At 46.0% G+C, this 19,492-nt stretch overlaps 1 pseudogene; it reads right to left on the reverse strand.

Moving 5' to 3' along the window:
- Nucleotides 1–2,013: 2,013 nt before the first annotated feature.
- LOC124013572 lies at nt 2,014–19,097 on the reverse strand (annotated as a pseudogene).
- Between the last annotated feature and the right edge of the window lie 395 nt (nt 19,098–19,492).

Here is a 19,492-nt window from a genome sequence, read left to right on the forward strand (position 1 = left end):
TCTGTCAATCATGGCAATCCAGGTCTACGGTAGATGACAGACATTGGTCCAAGATAGTACATCACCACACAAATGACCAGTATTATGTTTGATTAGATATCACTATCGACAGATCGTAGATATAAACATACATTTTGACATTAAGCATCACACACTTGTTGGTGCACAGCAACTGGCCTGGAATGATATGACTGCTTGCAATGCTACTTCGACTTGTGCTTTCTTTGATACCAGTGGTTGGTGTATCCTTCTACCACTCTAGGTTCCAAGCTTCAGACGTCAGGGATCTCTCTCCCTCTGATATATCAGGGCTTCGTTCCAGTGTCCTCTTTGAATTCACTCATCATTCTATCTTAGCAGCACTAAAAGTGCTTTCCTTGAGAAACTCGGTCCGCCATTTAAGCTCACTTTAAAACGGTTATATTTGTTCAAAATACAAAAATCTAAAATGCTCTATTCAAAATAGAAATACCATACTCAAAAAGAAGGTTTTCGCATGGCACGGGTTCAAACACACACTTGCGTGTAACGATACTGAAATTACATAACCTCTGCCTATGTCACATGACCCATTTAAAGGTCTATTGAGTCAAAGTGGTGTAACATTAGTTGCTGGTCATTGCTAACGTAACTCCTCTAAATCTTCAGCTGGTAATATTTTAGGGTTCCCACTTTAGCAGGGCTGCCACATCAGGGCAGACTATTGAGATGTGCAGGGCAGAGCGTGTGAACGCCGAGGTCGTGCACATTTTGAGCAGTGTTAGAGTGGAATAATATTGCTACTGACCCTATGGGATTTCAAACTGAACATCCAGTATACTGCAATCTGAGTAACATTATTGCACATTTGAAAGAGTTTGCCCACACACAAGATTTTACTGATATAGAGGTTACCCTGATGGCTGGTTATTTGGTGTGTGTGTGTGTGTGTGTGTGTGTGCGTGCGTGCGTGCGTGTGTGTGTGTGTGTGTGTGTGTGTGCGTGCGTGCTTGCGTGCGTGTGCATGTATGTTGGTGTATACTGTATGCATATATAGTTTATGTGCTCGCAAACTGTTGTAACTCCTTGCCTACAACACAGTGAATGGCGTATCCAAAAACACAAATCAAAAAAGAACAAATATCCCAAGAAATCTTGCGAACTCAGCCACACACAAAACAACGACCAAATCAAAACAGAATGTTCCTGAACTGCGACAACCGCGGAGACAAATCCAATTATTTACGTCTCATGTTGCAAATTAGTTGTAATGGACGGAGTCGTGAAAATAAATAAGCACCCGCGAAGAGAAACAAAAGAAATGCAATTTCTAATTAACATGAAAGAGAAACGGAGGGCCGTGTTAGTAAACCCGTCTTTCATCCCTCTTCTCATCCCTCGCTCCCCTCGTCTTAGACAACGCGTTTGTTTGTGCCCAATGTCTTCTTCTTGGGGAGGCGGACACCATTCTGTTTCTCATCCAAATTAAATGTCAACAGATTTAACATCAGGCTGGAGTTTTTTCTGCATTTTGTCGATGTTATTGTTCATTTAGGCTCCCCCGTCTCTCCCTCTCCCCTCCCCGCCTCTCTCTCTCTCTCTCTCTCTCTCACTCTCTCTCTCTCTCTCTCTCTCTCTCTCTCTCTCTCTCTCTCTCCCTCCACTCTCTCTCTCTCTCTCTCTCTCTCTCTCTCTCTCTCTCTCTCTCTCTCTCTCTCTCTCCTCTCTCTCTCTCTCTCTCTCTCTCTCTCTCTCTCTCTCTCTCTCTCTCTCTCTCTCTCTCTCTCTCTCTCTCTCTCTCTCTCTCTCTCTCTCTCTCTCTCTCTCTCTCTCTCTCTCTCTCTCTCTCTCTCTCTCTCTCGGTCAAGCAGCGTAATTTGCGGCATCTTGGCTTTGATCACAAAGGCTGAGACAATAATTAGGTTTGTGTAATTACAGCAGGCATCTTAATGAGAGCTTTCAGGACTGTGTGTCTGCTCTATCTCCCATCCCTGCCCAGCCATTACTACATGAACCTCCTCCTATCTCCTCTGTCTAGCTGTGTGTCGGCGCCACAATGAGCTACAGGGGGAGAGAAGCTATCGCTAGGGCCACACATACACTCAGATAAGGTTTACACACAAAGGCAGGCAGGCACGCACACACACAGATCCACACACACACACACACAGCTACACACACAGCACTAGTGGTTTGGCAGAGGAGACACACACAAGCTCTCACACAAAGCCGTGGCGATGAGGAGATTTAGAGGGAAAACGATAATCACCTGACCTGACAGGGTGAAATGATATGAGGCAGAGAGGAACACAAACTCACAGACGTAAACAGAGAGACGGCCAGACAGACAGAGAGAGATACTGACAAAGATCTAGACTGAATGAATGACCCACTCAGTTTAACACCCCCACTAGCAAAGGTATTCTGGTAGGCAGGCAGGGGGAGTGGGATGGTATCCATTTACAGCTCTTAACCAAGGCGATGGAGAGTAGAACATACAGATATGTGGCAAGCTACAGGGCAGAACACCCACTACACTTTACTAATACGAAACCGCCCTGATACACTAACACAGAGGAGACAGAATCGAGATGAATCCAGTATGTATCTCTATGGAATAGTCTGTGTGCTGAGGATGACATCAGTCTAGGTCAGACAGTTGGCAGGCCCTGACGTCCATCCAGCTGTTACCATTACTGTGGGAGAGGCCACATCTGCTGTGAGTGCCTGCATTACGTACCTGTTTGGTTGCCTGCGTGACAGAGGACACTGTGCCTAACTGTATAGCTTCCTTCACTGTCCCTGTCCACTTGCTGGGCTCAAATGAGTGACCCACTGCTTCGCCAACACACGTGACCGCCGACTCGACAACGTCTTCGCCAGCTGCGCCTCCGAAAAGGATCCAAATTGATAGCGCGAGGGGAGGTTACAAGACAATCCACCTCTGTCACACGTGTCTCACTGGGCACACTCTGGTTGAATTAAATGACATTGAACCAACGTGGAATAGACGTTGCATCGATGTCTGTGACCACCTTACCTGTATATCTGTGAGCTCCTTCATCCGTCTAGAGGCCAGCTGGGGGAAATCGTCCTGGCAGGGGATATGTAGGTTCTAGAAAGAGAGAGACACACAATTTAAAAATACTACTTTCTGGAGTAGCTGTTCAGCGGTTTATGACAAAGTGTTAAACGTGAAAGTGCTTGATTCTAATGTTTTGATCGCTTGCTTGATTGCATCATTCATCCATCCATTCAGTCATCCATCCATTCATTCATCCATATGTTGTAAGGGTAGTGAGTTGTGGTTGTGGTACCTCTCCCTGGTAGAGTATGCGTCCCACAGGACTGACCACACATGCAGTACCAGAGCCAAACATCTCCTTAACACGGCCCTCTCAGAGCACAGCACAGGTCTGCCATGGTCAGGTACCTCTCACACACCTTAGAGGTGGATGAGGAGGGAGGGAGGTGGAGGAGGAGAGAGGGACAACCCCAGTTATTCAAATAAGGTACGCTAGATTAGGGTTGGAGTGAAAGTTTACAGGATGGTAGCTCTCTAAGAACAGGGCTAGAGAGCCCTTCTCTCTCTCCCCCCCCTCTCTCTCTATCCCCCTTCTCTCTCTATCCCCCCTCTCTATGCCCCTCTCTCTCTCTCTCTCTCTCTCTCTCTCTCTCTCTCTCTCTCTCTCTCTCTCTCTCTCTCTCTCTCTCTCTCTCTCTCTCTCTCTCTCTCTCTCTCTCTCTCTCTCTCTCTCTCTCTCTCACACACACACCCCAGTGTGGCATCTTAGTCGCCAGATCTGCTTGTGCTTTAGCCAAGTCCTCCAAGATTCCTTGTCATGCTATACATGTATCTGATCTGGCAACCAGGCTACTGGTTTAATGGCCAGTGATAGCCGCTGGTATAGTGCCTGTGCCCCTGTAGCAGATGGAAGCACCCCTGGTGGTATGTCCATGCGGGTGTCAAGTCCATCTTTCCCTTAATTAAACCCCGAGTGCCATGGCAAGTTCAACCCTCTATCTTTCTGTTGCCCCCTAACTTGTGCCCTGTGTTGCTGTTGAACTATCTTATGTCCTACCCTTAGAGAACACATTGTACTTGCCCCCCTCTTACCCTCTCTATATACAGTACCAGTCAAAAGTTTGGACACACCCACTCATTCCAGGGTTTTTCTTTATTTTGACTGTTTTCTACATTGTAGAATAATAGTGAAGACATCAACACTATGAAATAACACATATGAAATCATGCAGTAACCAAAAAAATGTTAAACAAATCAAAACATATTTTAGATTTTAGATTCTTCAAAGTAGCCACCTTCGCCTTGATGACAGCTTTTCACACTCTTGGCATTCTCTCAACCAGCTTCATGAGATAGTCACCTGGAATGCATTTCAATTAACAGGTGTGCCTTGTTAAAAGTTCATTTGTGGAATTGTTTTCCTTCTTAATGCATTTGAGCCAATCAGTTGTGTTGTGACAAGGTAGGGGTGGTATACAGAAGATAGCCCTATTTGCAAAAAAAAAATCTAAAAACCTGTTTTTGCTTTGTCATTATGGGGTACTGTGTGTAGATTAATGAGGGGAAAAAAACGATTTAATCCATTTTTGAATCAGGTTATTTCACCATTTCCTGGTGAGTTCCAGGATGCTCTGCCGCGTGATCCCAGGTAGGATTATTCCATCCAGAGGTGGCGTTGCCAGCTCCTCCTCTGGAAAGAAAAACGTTGGATGAATAAATGAATTTAACAGATCTTTTAGTGTCAATGGAATATCCAATATGACCCAGTTTACAGAGATGAGGTGAAGAGGTGAAGAACAGCACTGGCTATGTAAGACTGCAGCTGGGGTGATATACACTCTAACCACTAGATGTCGCTGTTGTACAATCAGACACAAAGATCCGTTTCCTGTTCAGTAACATTATGTCCATATCAACAGATCTAGAAGAGGATGGCCGTGTTCCCCTGCTCAGACATTGCTGACGCATGACAGATCTTTCAATAACTGGATAGGTATTTTAAGTATCAGCTAACCACGTCATATGTTCTAGAAATTGTGTGGCATGCAACCATTGGTTGATGCATATAATGTCTGAACATGGGAACGCAACCCATATTTCCTTTGGCCTTGCACAATTGCAAAAGCCCGATTAAAGCAAAGGTATTATCTCTAATCTCATTGGCCATGACACTGAAAGTGATCATGATTACCTCCTTTCTCATTATTCCAGAAGAGGAACATGTTCATGGTTCCGACCTCTGTGATTTGATGGTCGTCTCCGTACAGCCAGAGGACCTGCTGGCACCCATAATCCACTGCTTCATGCTGGGCGCAGATAGATGCTCCGTAGTTCCTGTAAACAAACCACCATGTTCATGTTCATTTTAATCCACAAACGAGAGTTGTCCGTTTACATTTAAATTCCATGTGTCGTAATCCAAAAGGATTTGACACTGTTGCGTTCGTTAGAGTAACCAAGCGCGTGATCTTATTGTGTACTGTACATAAATCGTGTCACAATGAAATCCAAAGCTCTTTAGAGTTGAATCTGGTGTAAAGCTGTATTAGTAGTGTTGGCAGGGTGGGGATATTAGGGTCAGGACAAACTAGTAGAACACGTTGCAAAGCAAGCATTTTTACTGCATCTCAAAAGAATACTACCATGTCTGTTCTTCCTTTACTCAAAGGGTACAGTAACCAATTCCAATCCTAACTTGTGATATGTTGGATATTTTACAGTCTCCAGTCCCTCCTCTAACCCTCCCATCTTACAGTCTCCAGTCCCTTTTCTAACCCTCCCATCTTACAGTCTCCAGTCCCTCCTCTAACCTTCCCATCTTACAGTCTCCAGTCCCTCCTCTAACCCTCCCATCTTACAGTCTCCCGTCCCTCCTCTAACCTTCCCATCTTACAGTCTCCAGTCCCTCCTCTAACCCTCCCATCTTACAGTCTCCCGTCCCTCCTCTAACCTTCCCATCTTACAGTCTCCAGTCCCTCCTCTTACCCTCCCATCTTACAGTCTCCTGTCCCTCCTCTAACCTTCCCATCTTACAGTCTCCAGTCCCTCCTCTTACCCTCCCATCTTACGGTCTCCTGTCCCTCCTCTCCAGGCTCTGATGTATTTGAAGTCGTCCCAGAGAGAGACAGGTTTAGCTCCTGTACTGAAGAAGGAACCAACAGGACTCAGGATCACATAAAGTAGAGCGGGACGGCTTCTTCACTCCTAGAGACTGCTAAGCTTCTAGTGTAGTTGACAAACTCTTGAACTATTCACAAATAAATTATTGCTACTTCAGCAACAAGTACAGGGGATGCTAGATAGAGGGAGAGCCCTGTCACAGCATATGAGAGTGAATGAGAAAGGCCCTCACAGAAGGAGACAGAGAGTGGTTGGTTGGTCATCTCCTCACCTCAGTACCCAGGAAGTTGGGTCGGATGTAGAGACTGGCAGAGTCTGACTGGGGTACCCACTCCAGATCCACCTGTACCAGCCTCCTGATACACTCTACCAACTCTGCCCTGTCAAAGGCCTGGAGGAGGGAGGGGGGAGATGGAGAGATGACCAATGAAAGGTTGAGCCAGGAAAGGAGAAATGGGACAAACATATGAACAAACAGAACATGCAGTGACTGCAGCAGACACTACAGAAAGTCCTGTAGCAGACTCTCTTATCCAGAGTGACTTAAAGTTAGTGCATTCATCTTAAGACAGCTTAGTGAGACAGCCACATATCGCAGTTGTCGCAAGTACATTTTTCTCGATTAAAAAGTTATCTGCAAAGTCAGTGCTAGTAGGAAAAGCAATCTGTGGATTTCACATGACTGGGAATACAGATATGCATCTGTTGGTCACAGATACCTTAAAGAAAAGGTAGGGGGCGTGGATCAGAAAACCTGTCAGTATCTGGTGTGACCACCATTTGCCTCATGCAGCGCATGTCAGGCTGTTGATTGTGGCCTGTGGAATGTGATTGGTGGAAACTGGAACACATTGTCGAACACATCAATCCATAGCATCCCAAACATGCTCAATGGGTGACATGTCTGGTGAGTATGCAGGCCAAGGAAGAACTGGAACATTTTCAGCTTCCAGGAATTGTGTACAGATCCTTGCAACATGGGGCCGTGCATTATCAGGCTGAAACATGAGGTGATGGCGGCGGATGAATGGCACAAACATGGGCCTCAGGTTCTCATCACGGTATCGCTGTGTATTCAAATGGCCATCGATAAAATGCTATTGTGTTCGTTGTCCATAGTTTACAGTATGCCTGCCCAAACCATAATCCCACCGCCACCATGGGGCCCTCTGTTCACAATGTTGACGTCAGCAAACCACTCGCCCACATGACACCATACACGTGGTCTGCGGTTGTGAGTGAGGTTGGACGTACTGCCAAAAGCGGCTTATGGTAGAAAAATGTACATTCAATGATCTGGCAACAGCTCCAATTACAGGCTCTGTCAAAATCTGATACATTTTATTGTCCCCAGCACAAGGTGCACCTGCATAATGATCATGTTGTTTAATCAGCTTCTTGATATGCCACACCTGTCAGATGGATGGATTACCTTGGCAAGGGAGAAATACTCACTAACAGGGATGTTTGTTCAGTACCACAGCCTGTATGTGTTCTTACCGGCAGGCAGGCCCTCTCTGCAGACTTCGCCATACGGTTTATGTTGAGCATGGGTCGGACTTTGTCATCAGCACCTCGGTATGCCTTCATACCCTCAAACAACTGACCAGAGATCAGAGGAGAGGAAAGAGACAGGGGTTAAGACTGGCAGACAGGAAGAACCACTGACCTCTAGTCATTCTCTGAACAGAGTGAATATACTAAAAGGAAAAATGTAAACATAATGAATGAGGTCCAGAATGGGAAATTGGCTTCCTGAACCTATGTGTGTCTGTGTGTGTGTAAGTTTCAGTACAAATGAGCATACATGTGTTGGCCATTTATGTCCAACCCACTGTCTTTCAACTATCCTAGCTGTGCCTATTCTTATCCTAGCTACAATTAAAGTGTAGTACATCTTAAGCTCTCAACACAAACTCTCAGCATCTCAGCAGCACAGTCTGTTTCCTGATTGAAGACACTGACATTGGGTCTGTAAGATGTGACGACCATGGGGAAGGTCCTATACATACCTGTAGTGTAGATGCTGGACCTGTACATTTACACCAGTGTTGGAATTGCTCATTGGTAGGCTGGTGCCAGGTATGTTACATTAGTGCCTGTTTAAGCCGTTCATTCGGGACGTTTTCAGACCTTTTGTTTGTTTTGACAGTCGTTTCGCACGTTTTGTTAATATTTCTGCCATCATTCATTTTCGAACACTATAATTTCATGAACCGGCACCTGATTTTGCACCTTTAACTTTGTCTCCTGCTGCTTTGTCATATCCTTGAAATAATTGATGTTATTAGACATATTTAAAATACTTATAGATTGCCTAAGTTATTTTAGTACAAAATAAATTAAATGTATGTAATAAATCTACAAACATATTTCCACTGTTAGTGGACTATCAGGTGGGCAGCAGGAATGGACAACGTGAGATACATTAACTTTCTAACAAGGCCTAACAAGGTGGTGTTTCCTACCTGCACAGCGTAGTGCATGGCTGAGCAGGCCAGGTGGAGAGACAGGTTACCAAAGGGCTTGATGTGAGGTTTCTGCCAGCCTCCAGCGTTGGTCCACTCTATGGTCAACATGTGGTCAGAGAACACAGTTCCAAACACCAGATTGGTCAGGTCAGGTTTGGCCTTGTGGGTCTGGGACAGCTCAATGACCAGGTCAGCTGCCTGGGGGGGAGGATATAGAGGACATGGTTTAGATGTAAACTCATTCACACTGCTTTAGGTGTAATATACTGTATGTCATTGCCCACAAACACTGTTGTAAAATGTATAGGTCAAAACAATGTCCATTTAATAAAGGAGCACTTTGGGGACATTTCAAAGTGAATTTATTCTGCGTTAATTTTTGTATCATCATTAGTACAGTGTAGGCCAACATGATCCCAATTCTAGCTCCAAGATGCCGGCATTTAGAAAAAGTATTTGGTGCTGATATATTGGCGCATTGAACCATGTCGTGTGCCGTAGTTTTAAAAAATCTGTGGATAGTTGTCATGCCCTGACCTTAGAGATCCTTTTTTATGTCTCTATGTTGGTTTGGTCAGGGCGTGAGTTGGGGTGGACATTCTATGTTTTGTGTTTCTATGATTTTCTATTTCTAGGTTTTGGCCGGATATGGTTCTCAATCAGGGACAGCTGTCTATCGTTGTCTCTGATTGGGAACCATACTTAAGTACCCTTTTTCCCACCTGTGTTTGTGGGAAGTTAACTTTGTTTGATGGCACATAGCCTTAAGCGTCACGGTTTGTTTTGTATTGTTTATTGTTTTGTCTGCGTCACCCAAATAAAAAGGAAATATGTACGCTCACCACGCTGCACCTTGGTTAAGTTCTATCAACAGCCATGACAATAGTGCTAAAAACAATGACGTCATACCTAAATTCCGACATCTTTAGACACCTTTGCCATTGTACATGGAATGTAAACTTTTGTTATCAGTCCTTATTCTAAAATTGATTGAATAAATAAAAATCCTCACCAATTTACACACAATACTCCATAATGACAAACTGAAAACAGGATTATAGACATTTTTGCAAATTTATTAAAAATAACAAACATAAATACCTTATTTACATAAGTACTCAGACCCTTTGCCATGAGACTCGAAATTGAATTCAGGTGCAACCTGTTTACATTGTTCATCCTTGTTTCTACAACTTCATTGGAGTCCACCTGTGGTAAATTCAATAGATTGGACCTGATTTGGAAAGGCACACACCTGTCGATATATGGTCCCACAGTTGACAGTGTAAGAGCAAAAACCAAGCCAGGAGGTTGAAGGAATTGTCCTTAGAGCGCCAAGACAGAATTATGTTGAGTCACAGATCTAGGGAAGAGTACCAATACACTTCTGCAGCATTGAAGGTCCCCAAGAACACAGCCTCCATCATTCTTAAGGGGAAGAAGTTTGGAACCACTGAGACTCTTCCTAGAGCTGGCCGCCTGGCCAAACTGAGCAATCGGGGAAGAAGTGCCTTGGTCAGGAAGGTGACCAAGAACCCGAATGTCACTCTGACAGCGCTCCAAAGTTCCTCTGTGGAGATGGGAGAACCTTCCAGAAGGACAACCATCTTTGCAGCACTCCAGCAATCAGGCCTTTATGGTAGCGTGGCCAGATGGAAGCCACTCCTCAGTAAAAGGCACATGACAGCCCGCTTGGAGTTTGCCAAAAGGCACCTAAAACAAGATTCTCTGGTCTGATAAACTCTTTTGCCTGAATGCCAAGTGTCACGTCTGGAGGAAACCAGGCACCATCCCTACGGTGAAGCATGGTGGTGGCAGCATCATGCTGTGGGGATGTTTTTCAGCGGCAGGTACTGGGAGACAAGTCAGGATCGAGGGAAAGATGAATGGAGCAAAGTCCAGAGAGATCCTTGATGAAAACCTGCCTCGGAGCACTCAGGACCTCAGACCGGGGTTGAAGGTTCACCTTCCAATAGGACAACGATCCTAAACACACAGCCAAGACAACGCAGCAGTGGCTTCAGGAAGAGTCTCTGAATGTCCTTGAGTGGCCTAGCCAGAGCCTGGACTTGAACCTGATCTAACATCTCTGGAGAGACCTGAAAATAGCTGTGCAGCGACGCTCCACATCAAACCTGACAGAGCTTGAGAGGATCTGCAGAGAAGAATGGGAGAAACTCCCCAAATCAAATCAAATTTTATTGGTCACATACACATTTTAAGCAGATGTTTTTGCAGGTGTAGCGAAATGCTTGTGTTCCTAGGTACAAAAGTGCAGTATTATCTAACAACACCACCTTTCTTTCTCCCAGAGAGTTCTGTATTCCTGTCTGCGCGATGTACTGAGAACCCAGCTGGCTGTGTGGACGGGGACAGTATATCCGGACAGAGCCAGGTGTGCCAAGCTTGTAGCGTCATACCCGAGAAGACTCAAGGCTGTAATCACTACCAAAGGTGCTTCAACAAATTACTGAGTAAAGGGTCTGATTACTTATGTAAATGTGAGACACATTTCAGTTGAAGGCATTCAGTTGTACAACTGACTAGGAATGGGGGATAACCTAGTCAGTTGTACAACTGAATGCCTTCAACTGATGCCTTTTCCCTTTCCCTATTTCAGTTTTGTATTTTTTTTAATAAATGAGCAAAAATGTCTAAAACCCTGTTTTTGCTTTGTCATTATGGGGTATTGTTTGTGGATTGATGAGGGGGGGGAAAACTATTTAATTGGTTTTAGAATAGGGCTGTAACTTCACAAAATGTGGAAAAAGTCAAGGGGTCTGAATACTTTCCAAATGCACTGTGTCTCATCAGGTGCTTCAGAGTTCTGCAATTCTCCTGCTGGCCAGTAGAGGACACTCTAGGCTTTTAATTTCTAGGAACATGAGCCACTCAATAAACAAACAACCACAGAGAACACCTGACACAACTGCTCTCAGTGTAGGAGTTGCCTTTACCACAGTTCTAGGATCAGATAACTCTCCCCCAATCCTAACATTAACCATGAGGGTGGAGGTAAATATTAGTCTAGATCAGTAGCTAAAGGCAAATGCTCTGTTGTGGCTGGCTGCTCTCAATGCCTGTCTGGATTAGGCCTGTCTCAGATCTACCCTTCCTGGGCTGCATTTATTTACACAGGCAGCCCAATTCTGATTTTTTTCTCTCACTAATTGGTCTTTTGACCAATCAGCTCTGAAAAGGGGGATTGGTCAAAAGACCAAATAGAGGACAAAAGATTAGAATTGGGCTGCCCGCGTAAATGCAGACCTGTTGCAGCATTGTGTAATCTCAGATTACAGAGGGGTAGTGCTGGCCAACAGTCTGAGAGAGCACTGTCAGATTACTCTCTCTCTTTCTCACAGTCACACGTCACTGACTACAGCTTTGGTTACCAATGTTTTGGCCTAATATCGCCATTTACTTACCCAGCCATGAATCTGATATATTGATATTTTAAAACTTCAGTGTGATAAAATTGGATAAAATAAGGTACATTTTCTAGTGACTATATCTCCTCATTAGTTCAGAATGCACACATCTTTTAATAAGAAGTGCATTGCATGACAAATCACTTCAGACCTGCTGTGAAGAATTTGACGTTTACAGAGATCCTGATAACTCTGTTAACTAATGTAATAGCACAAGAGAGCACGACTGTTACGCTCGTCGATGGAAGGAACGGACCAAGGTGCAGCGTGGTAGGCGTACATCTTACTTTATTCAATGAACACCGAAAACAACAAATACAAACAACATTTTAAGTTTAGTAGGGCTAAACAGCACAGTACCAAAACAAGATCCCACAAACTACAGGTGGGAAAAAGCTGCCTAAGTATGATCCCCAATCAGAGACAACGATAGACAGCTGCCTCTGGTTGGGAACCATACCCGGCCAATAAAGAAATAGAAAACATAGATTGCCCACCCTAGTCACACCCTGACCTAACCAAATAGAGAATTAAAAGGATCTCTAAGGTCAGGGCGTGACAGTACCCCCTCCCCCCAAAGGTGCGGACTCCGGCCGCAAACCTGAACCTATAGGGGAGGGTCCGGGTGGGCATCTACCCTTGTTGTTGGCTCCGGTTCGGGACGCAGACTCCGCTCCGCTCGTGGCTCCTCCAACTTCAGTGGCGCCTCTGGTGCGGGGATCGTCAACGGAAGCTCCGGGCCGTGAATCATCGCCGGAGGAATCGAACCGTGGGTTATTGCCGGAGACTCCGGACCGTAGGTCGGCGCCGGGGGACTCCGGACCATAGTCGTCCGGACTGGGAACTGTCGCTGAAGGCTCCGGACTGGGAACCCTCACTGGAGGCTCCGGACTGGGAACCCTCGCTGGAGGCTCCGAACTGGGCACCCTCGCTGGAGGCTCCGTGCCATGAATCATCACTGGAAGCTCTGGGCCATGGATCATCACTGGAGGCTCTGGGCCATGGATTATCACTGGAGGCTCCGGGCCATGGATCATCACTGGAGGCTCCGGGCCATGGATCATCACTGGAGGCTATGTGTGTGGAGCTGGCACAGGACGTACCAGGCTGGAGACACGCACTGGAGGCGGGTGCATGGAGCTGGCACAGGATATACTGGACCGTGGCACACTGGAGGTCTGGAGTGTAGAGCTGGCACAATGCGTCCTGGACAAATGACCACTCTCGCATAGCAAGTGCAGGGAGCTAGCACAGGATGCACTTGGCTGTGAAGGAGCACTGGAGACACAGTACGTATGGCCGGCGCAGGATATACTGGGCCGTGGAGGCGAACACTGGAGGTCTGGAGCGTAGAGCTGGCAGCACGTAGAGCGGAGGATACAGCACGTAGAGCGGAGGATATCCTGGACCGAGGAGGCACACTGGAGACCAGGCGCGCTGAGCCGGCACCACCTGTCCTGGACAGATGCCCACTTTTGCACGGCAAGTGCGGGGAGCTGGCATAGAACGCACCGGGCTGTGGATGCGCACTGGAGACACAGTGCGTATCACCGCAAAACATGGTGCCTGACCGGTCACACACTCACCACGGTGAGTACGGGGAGTTGACTCTGGTTCAAACCCTGGCTCCGCCAACCACCTCCGCCAAACCCTGGCTGCCTCTCGGGCTTCCGTCGTGGTCGCGAACCCCGGTGTCGTCGTTGTTCCTCCCTCGCTGCCTCCGTCTGCTCCCATGGAAGGCGATCCTTTCCGGCCAGGATCTCCTCCCACTTCCAGGATCCCTTACTGTCCAAGATATCCTCCCATGTCCAAGATGTCTGCTCCTCCTGGCCACGCTGCTTGGTCCGTTTGTGGTGGGATCTTCTGTTTTTGTGTAGCTGCCTGTGAGCAGCCCAGAATGTCACGCATGGTTTCCTTCTGTATTGTTTTTGGTGAGTTGCATATTTATTAAACATGTAGAACTCTAAGGACGCTGCGCCTTGGTCCATTCATTCAGACGAGCTTGACAACGACTTAGATGTGTAAGGTGAATGAGTTTCAAGTAATCCATGTTCAGCGTAACATCACACGCTCCATTGGTCAGGGATTACCAAACTATAAATACTCTACATCCAGCTCAGGTGGGTCACAAAACAGGAGTCAGATTCCTACAAGTGTGTACAGTAACAACACAGAGGTCTATAGTGTACACAAGCTAGGCTCAGATACAGTACTACAGAGGTGCTTGTCATTCAAGACTACAGACCTGATGCAATTATGAGGATGTAGCATCTATGAGGCCATTTTCTCAGACATTGATTCATTAATAACAGGCTTAATCCAGCTGTGCATCCAGCTGTGCATCTCTTTCTTGTTCTCTTTCTCGTTCTCGCTCTCACCCCTTTCTCTCCCCCTCTTTCTCCTAATCACCAAATCACCACCTGCGACTGCCGCCTGCCTGGCTGTCTCCTCCCTGTGCAACGTTAGAGAGCAGAGTAAATCAGAGCTAAAAGCCTGCGGCAGATCACAGGTCACAGCCTGATTGACAGGTGGTGCTTAGCTTTATCTGGGAAAGTGGATTCTCTGCGGAAACGACACAGGACCTCCTAGATAGACCAGGGCCCTCATCCTTCTCTTTCTCTATACCTCTCGGAGGGCCACAAAGGGCCACAACATTGAGTATGTGGTTAGCACAGGGGTCTGGGGAGCACAAGCCAAACGAGGGGCCCCAGAAGGAGTTAACCCCCATGGATCTATAAGACGAACATCTCAGGATCTCAGGTGGATTTCTTTGACTCCGTTTTGCTGAGGCGGACGTATTGTTATTTTTGTAGGGGGATGTGTTTTTTTGTTTGTTGATCTAACGGACTGAGAGGCATTAGGAGAGCCATGTTTGTGGGGGGAGGTGTCCATGCTGTTGGTGTGACCTGGACCTTTTGATTGACAACCAGGGGAGGTTTTATGAATATCAGAATCATATCCAGGAAACATCAAGATGGTGCAGCTGGACTCCTCGCTGAAGGCAAGTGATTCATCTGATTCCCCACACTGAAATGGGCAGTTGGAGGGAATGGCGTCTCCAGTTAGCCATACACTGACAAGCTTCAAATGTCTTGAGATTGCAGTTTACACGCAATATAAATTCTCTAATGTAGCAGTGTACTATGCAATATGTGCAATATCTGAACTGTTCCACGTTAAAATACCATTGCTGTACCACATGGCTTTGCACACACTTGAAATGAACGAAGAATAATGCTCATTGCTATGCACATTGTACCACCGGGTAAATGATTAGAATGTTACCTTTAAGCTGTGGACGCTGTCTTCCACGCCACTACTGATGGATACATCTTTACCGGAGCCCTGGGAGGACATTGTAAACAACTTTATATAGATGACAACTTTACATGGGATGTAATCAACTACATATAAGCCTAAGCTTATTAAAACATTCACACTCGGGTAGTGTATTCAGACAATGAGAGAGTAACAGGGTTAGTTATTTAAAAATTATAATTGGCAACATCATGGGATGGGGAGCAGGGAGAGATGGGGTTGTTGGAAAGAACATTGAGATTTGCTAACGGAAATTGAATGAGGATAGGACTAGGTATTGTCTGTGAGGGTGGAATTCCCTGCTCTGCTCAGCAACAGCACAGGAGCTCATTTGACCTACAGCAAGACGGTAGTCTGTCGCTAGGTGAACTGTAGGCTTGCATTTATATTAGGCTACCATGACTCCACAAGCAAAGGCCTAATCATATAATAATAACAGGCATAATAATCATAACAATAATGGTGGTCGATGAGATTATATAATACAAGCTATTTTAACATATGATCATGCAGTAAATACTGTGAAATAACGTCATTGATTAACCTTTGTAGTTATTATGAGCCATTGGTAGGCAGCTAATAAATAGACAGGCTGGTTTTAAGAGCGACACGCGAATAACAGAACATCCCGTCGGCGTGATGCAGTGATATAAAATGTGTCGTCTTATGCTACAGCTGCCATCTCAAAACACATAAGGCTAAGCAATATAGATATGTTAAATCATTTTTTCATCTCAGTCTCTGGACTTTGACCCCATTGAAAACCTGTGGTTTGAATTGAATGGAGTGGTCCATAAGCGCAAACAAAGGATATTGGGAAATATCCTGTATGGAGGAACAGTCTAATATCCCTTCCAATGTGTTCTCCAATCTCATAAAATATTTTAGAAAAAGCTAAACACATGTAAAGTGTTGGTCCCATGTTTCATGAGCTTAAATAAAAAATCCCATACATTTTCCATACAGACAAAAAAACTTTTTTCTCCCAAATTTAGTGTACAAATTTGTTTATATTTATGTTAGTGAGCATTTCTCCTTTGCCAAAGTAATCCATCCACCTGACAGGCGTGGCATATCAAGACCCTGATTAAAGAGCCTGATCATTACACAGGTGCACCTTGCGCTGGGGACAATAAAACGGCACTCTAAAATGTGCAGTTTGGTCACATAAGTTTTGAGGGTGCGTGCATTTGGCATGCTGACTGCAAGAATGTCCACCAGAGCTGTTGCCAGAGAATTGAATGTTAATTTCTCTACAATAAGCCGCTTCCCATTTGAATGCCCAGAGATACCGTGATGAGATCCACCGCCATCACCTCAAGTTTCAGCATGATAATGCATGGCCCCATGTTGCACGGATCTCTACACAATTCCTGGAAGCTGAAAATGTCCCAGTTCTTCCATGACCTGCATACTTACCAGACATGTCACCCATTGAGCATGTTTGGGATGCTCTGAAGCGACCTGTACGACAGCGTGTTCCAGTTCCCGCCAATATACAGCAAATCCGAACAGCCTTGAAGAGGAGTGGGACAACATTCCACAGGCCACAATCAACAGACTGATCAACTCTATGCCAAGGCGATGTGTCGCGCCGCATGAGTCTAATGGTGGTCACACCAGATACTGACTGGTTTTCTGATCCACGCCCCTACCCTTTTCTTCAAAGGTATCTGTGACCATCAGATGCATATCTGTAAGGCCTAATGAATTTATTTAAATGGACTGATTTTCTTATATGAACTGTAACTCAGTCATATCTTTGAAATTGTTGTATGTTGCGTTTATATTTGTGTTCAGTGTATAATATGCATTGTAATATACAACAAACAGTTTTTCCTCCCTGGATTATCCCAGCTGTTTATGGCTTTTCACTTACTATTCTTCTCTCATTTATATATTAAATGTACAGTTGAAGTCGGAAGTTTACATACACTTAGGTTGGAGTAATTAAAACTAGTTTTTCAACCACTCCACAAATTTCTTGTTAAGAAACTGTAGTTGGCAAGTCGGTTACGACATCTAACTTTGTGCATGACACAAGTCATTTTTCCAACAATTGTTTAAAGAAAGAAAGATTTCTATAACGGTCTTCTTCCTCCTCTGATGAGGAGTAGTGGGAAGGATCGGAGGACCAATGCGCAGCGTGGTAAGTGTTCATGATACTTTTAATAGAACACAGAAAAATACAAAATAACAACGTGTAATAACAAAAAACGAAACAGTTCCGTGTGGAACACACAGACACAGAAAATAATCACCCACCAATCAAGGGTGAAAATAGGCTGCCTAAGTATGGTTCTCAATCAGGGACAGCTGCCTGATTGAGAACCATACCAGGCCAAACACAGGAATACCAACTCATAGAAAAACAAACATAGTGTCATGTATTGTCATGTTATGTCTTGTTCCTGTTCTTTCTCTTCACTTCGTTTCCCCCTGCTGGTCGTATTAGGTTACCTTCTCTTCCTTTCCTTCCCCCAGCTGTTCCTCATCTCCTCTAACTACCTCGTTTACTCTCTCCCACCTGTTCCCTTTTTTCCCTCTGATTAGGTCTCTATTTCTCTCTCTGTTTCTGCTTCTGTCTTTGTCAGATTCTCGTTTGCTTCACCCTTGTCCCGTCCTGTCGTAATCTGCCTCTTCATCAGATGCTACGTGTGATCAGGTACCTCTGTCCTCTACAACCCGCGCCTACCCGGAGAGACCAGCAGTCAGTTTCCGCTAACCCTGCTATTCTCCTCTGCTGCTAGAAGGGGACTCTCCTGTAAAGATCAGAGGACTTTATGATTTATTTGTCGCCCTCTCTGCGGGTTGTCTATTTTGTCAATCGATACATCTGAAGAGGATATATGTCTTCCCTGTGTTTGGACATTAAAAGACTCTGTTTCTGTTAAACCGCTTTTGGGTCCTCACTCACCTGCATAACACATAGACAACCCACCCAACTCACGCCCTGACCATACTAAAACAAAGACATAACAAAAGAACTAGGGTCAGAACGGACTCTCCAAAGGTGCGGAGTCCGGCCGCAAAACCTGAACCTATAGGGGAGGGTCTGGGTGGGTGTCCGCGGTTGCGGCTCTGGCGCGGGACGTGGACCCCACTCCACCATGGTCTTTGCACGCCTCTTTACCGTCCTCCGTGGCCTCTTTAGAGCCGCAGACCTCGGACTAGGGACCCTAGCAACGGGTCCGAATGGACGGGAGATTCCGGCAGCACCGGACGGGAGACTCTGGCAGCTCAGGACAGACAGGCGACCCTGGCAGCGTTGGACAGGAGGGAGACTCTGGCAGCGCTGGACAGGCGGGAGCACCTGCAGGGAGGAGACGGAGAGACAGCCTGGTGCGGGGGGCTACCACCGGAGGGCTGGTGTGTGGTGGAGGCACACTGGAGGTCTTGAGCACCGTGTGCGGCGAGTGCGGCGAGGTGGAAATTACCGCACTGGGCTGTGCTGGCGAACTGTGGACACCATGTGTAGGGCTGGTGCCATGTAGCCCGAGGAGACGGACTGGAGACCAGATGCGCTGAGCCGGCTTCATGGCACCTGGCTCGATGCCCACTCTAGCCCGGCATATACGAGGCGCTGCGATGTAACGCACTGGGCTATAAGAAATGTTTGGGGCTGCCTCTCGGGCTTCCTTGATGGCCGTGCCAACTCCATTCACCGGTATCCCCCCTCGCACTGTTCCAGAGAATCCCAGGCGGGCTCCGGCACTCTCCCTGGGTCGCTCGACCACCTTTCTATCTCGTCCCATGTTGTCACCTGCTCCAGATAGCGCTGCTCCTTACCACGCTGCTTGATCCTTTGGTGGTGGGTGATTCTGTAATGGTCTTCTTCCTCCTCTGACGAGGAGTAGTAGGATACCTGTGGATGTATTTCAAGGCCTATCTTCAAACTCAGTGCCTCTTTGCTTGACATCATGGGAAAATCCAAATAAATCAGCCAAGACCTCAGAAAATAAATTGTAGACCTCCACAAGCCTGGTTCATCCTTGGGCGCAATTTCCAAACGCCTGAAGGTACCACGTTCATCTGTACAAACAATAGTACGCAAGTATACATTTACATACATTTACATTTAAGTCATTTAGCAGACGCTCTTATCCAGAGCGACTTACATAAACACCATGGGACCATGCAGCCATCATAC

Source organism: Oncorhynchus gorbuscha, linkage group LG25 (assembly GCF_021184085.1).
Source record: "Oncorhynchus gorbuscha isolate QuinsamMale2020 ecotype Even-year linkage group LG25, OgorEven_v1.0, whole genome shotgun sequence".
Taxonomy (NCBI): domain Eukaryota; kingdom Metazoa; phylum Chordata; class Actinopteri; order Salmoniformes; family Salmonidae; genus Oncorhynchus; species Oncorhynchus gorbuscha.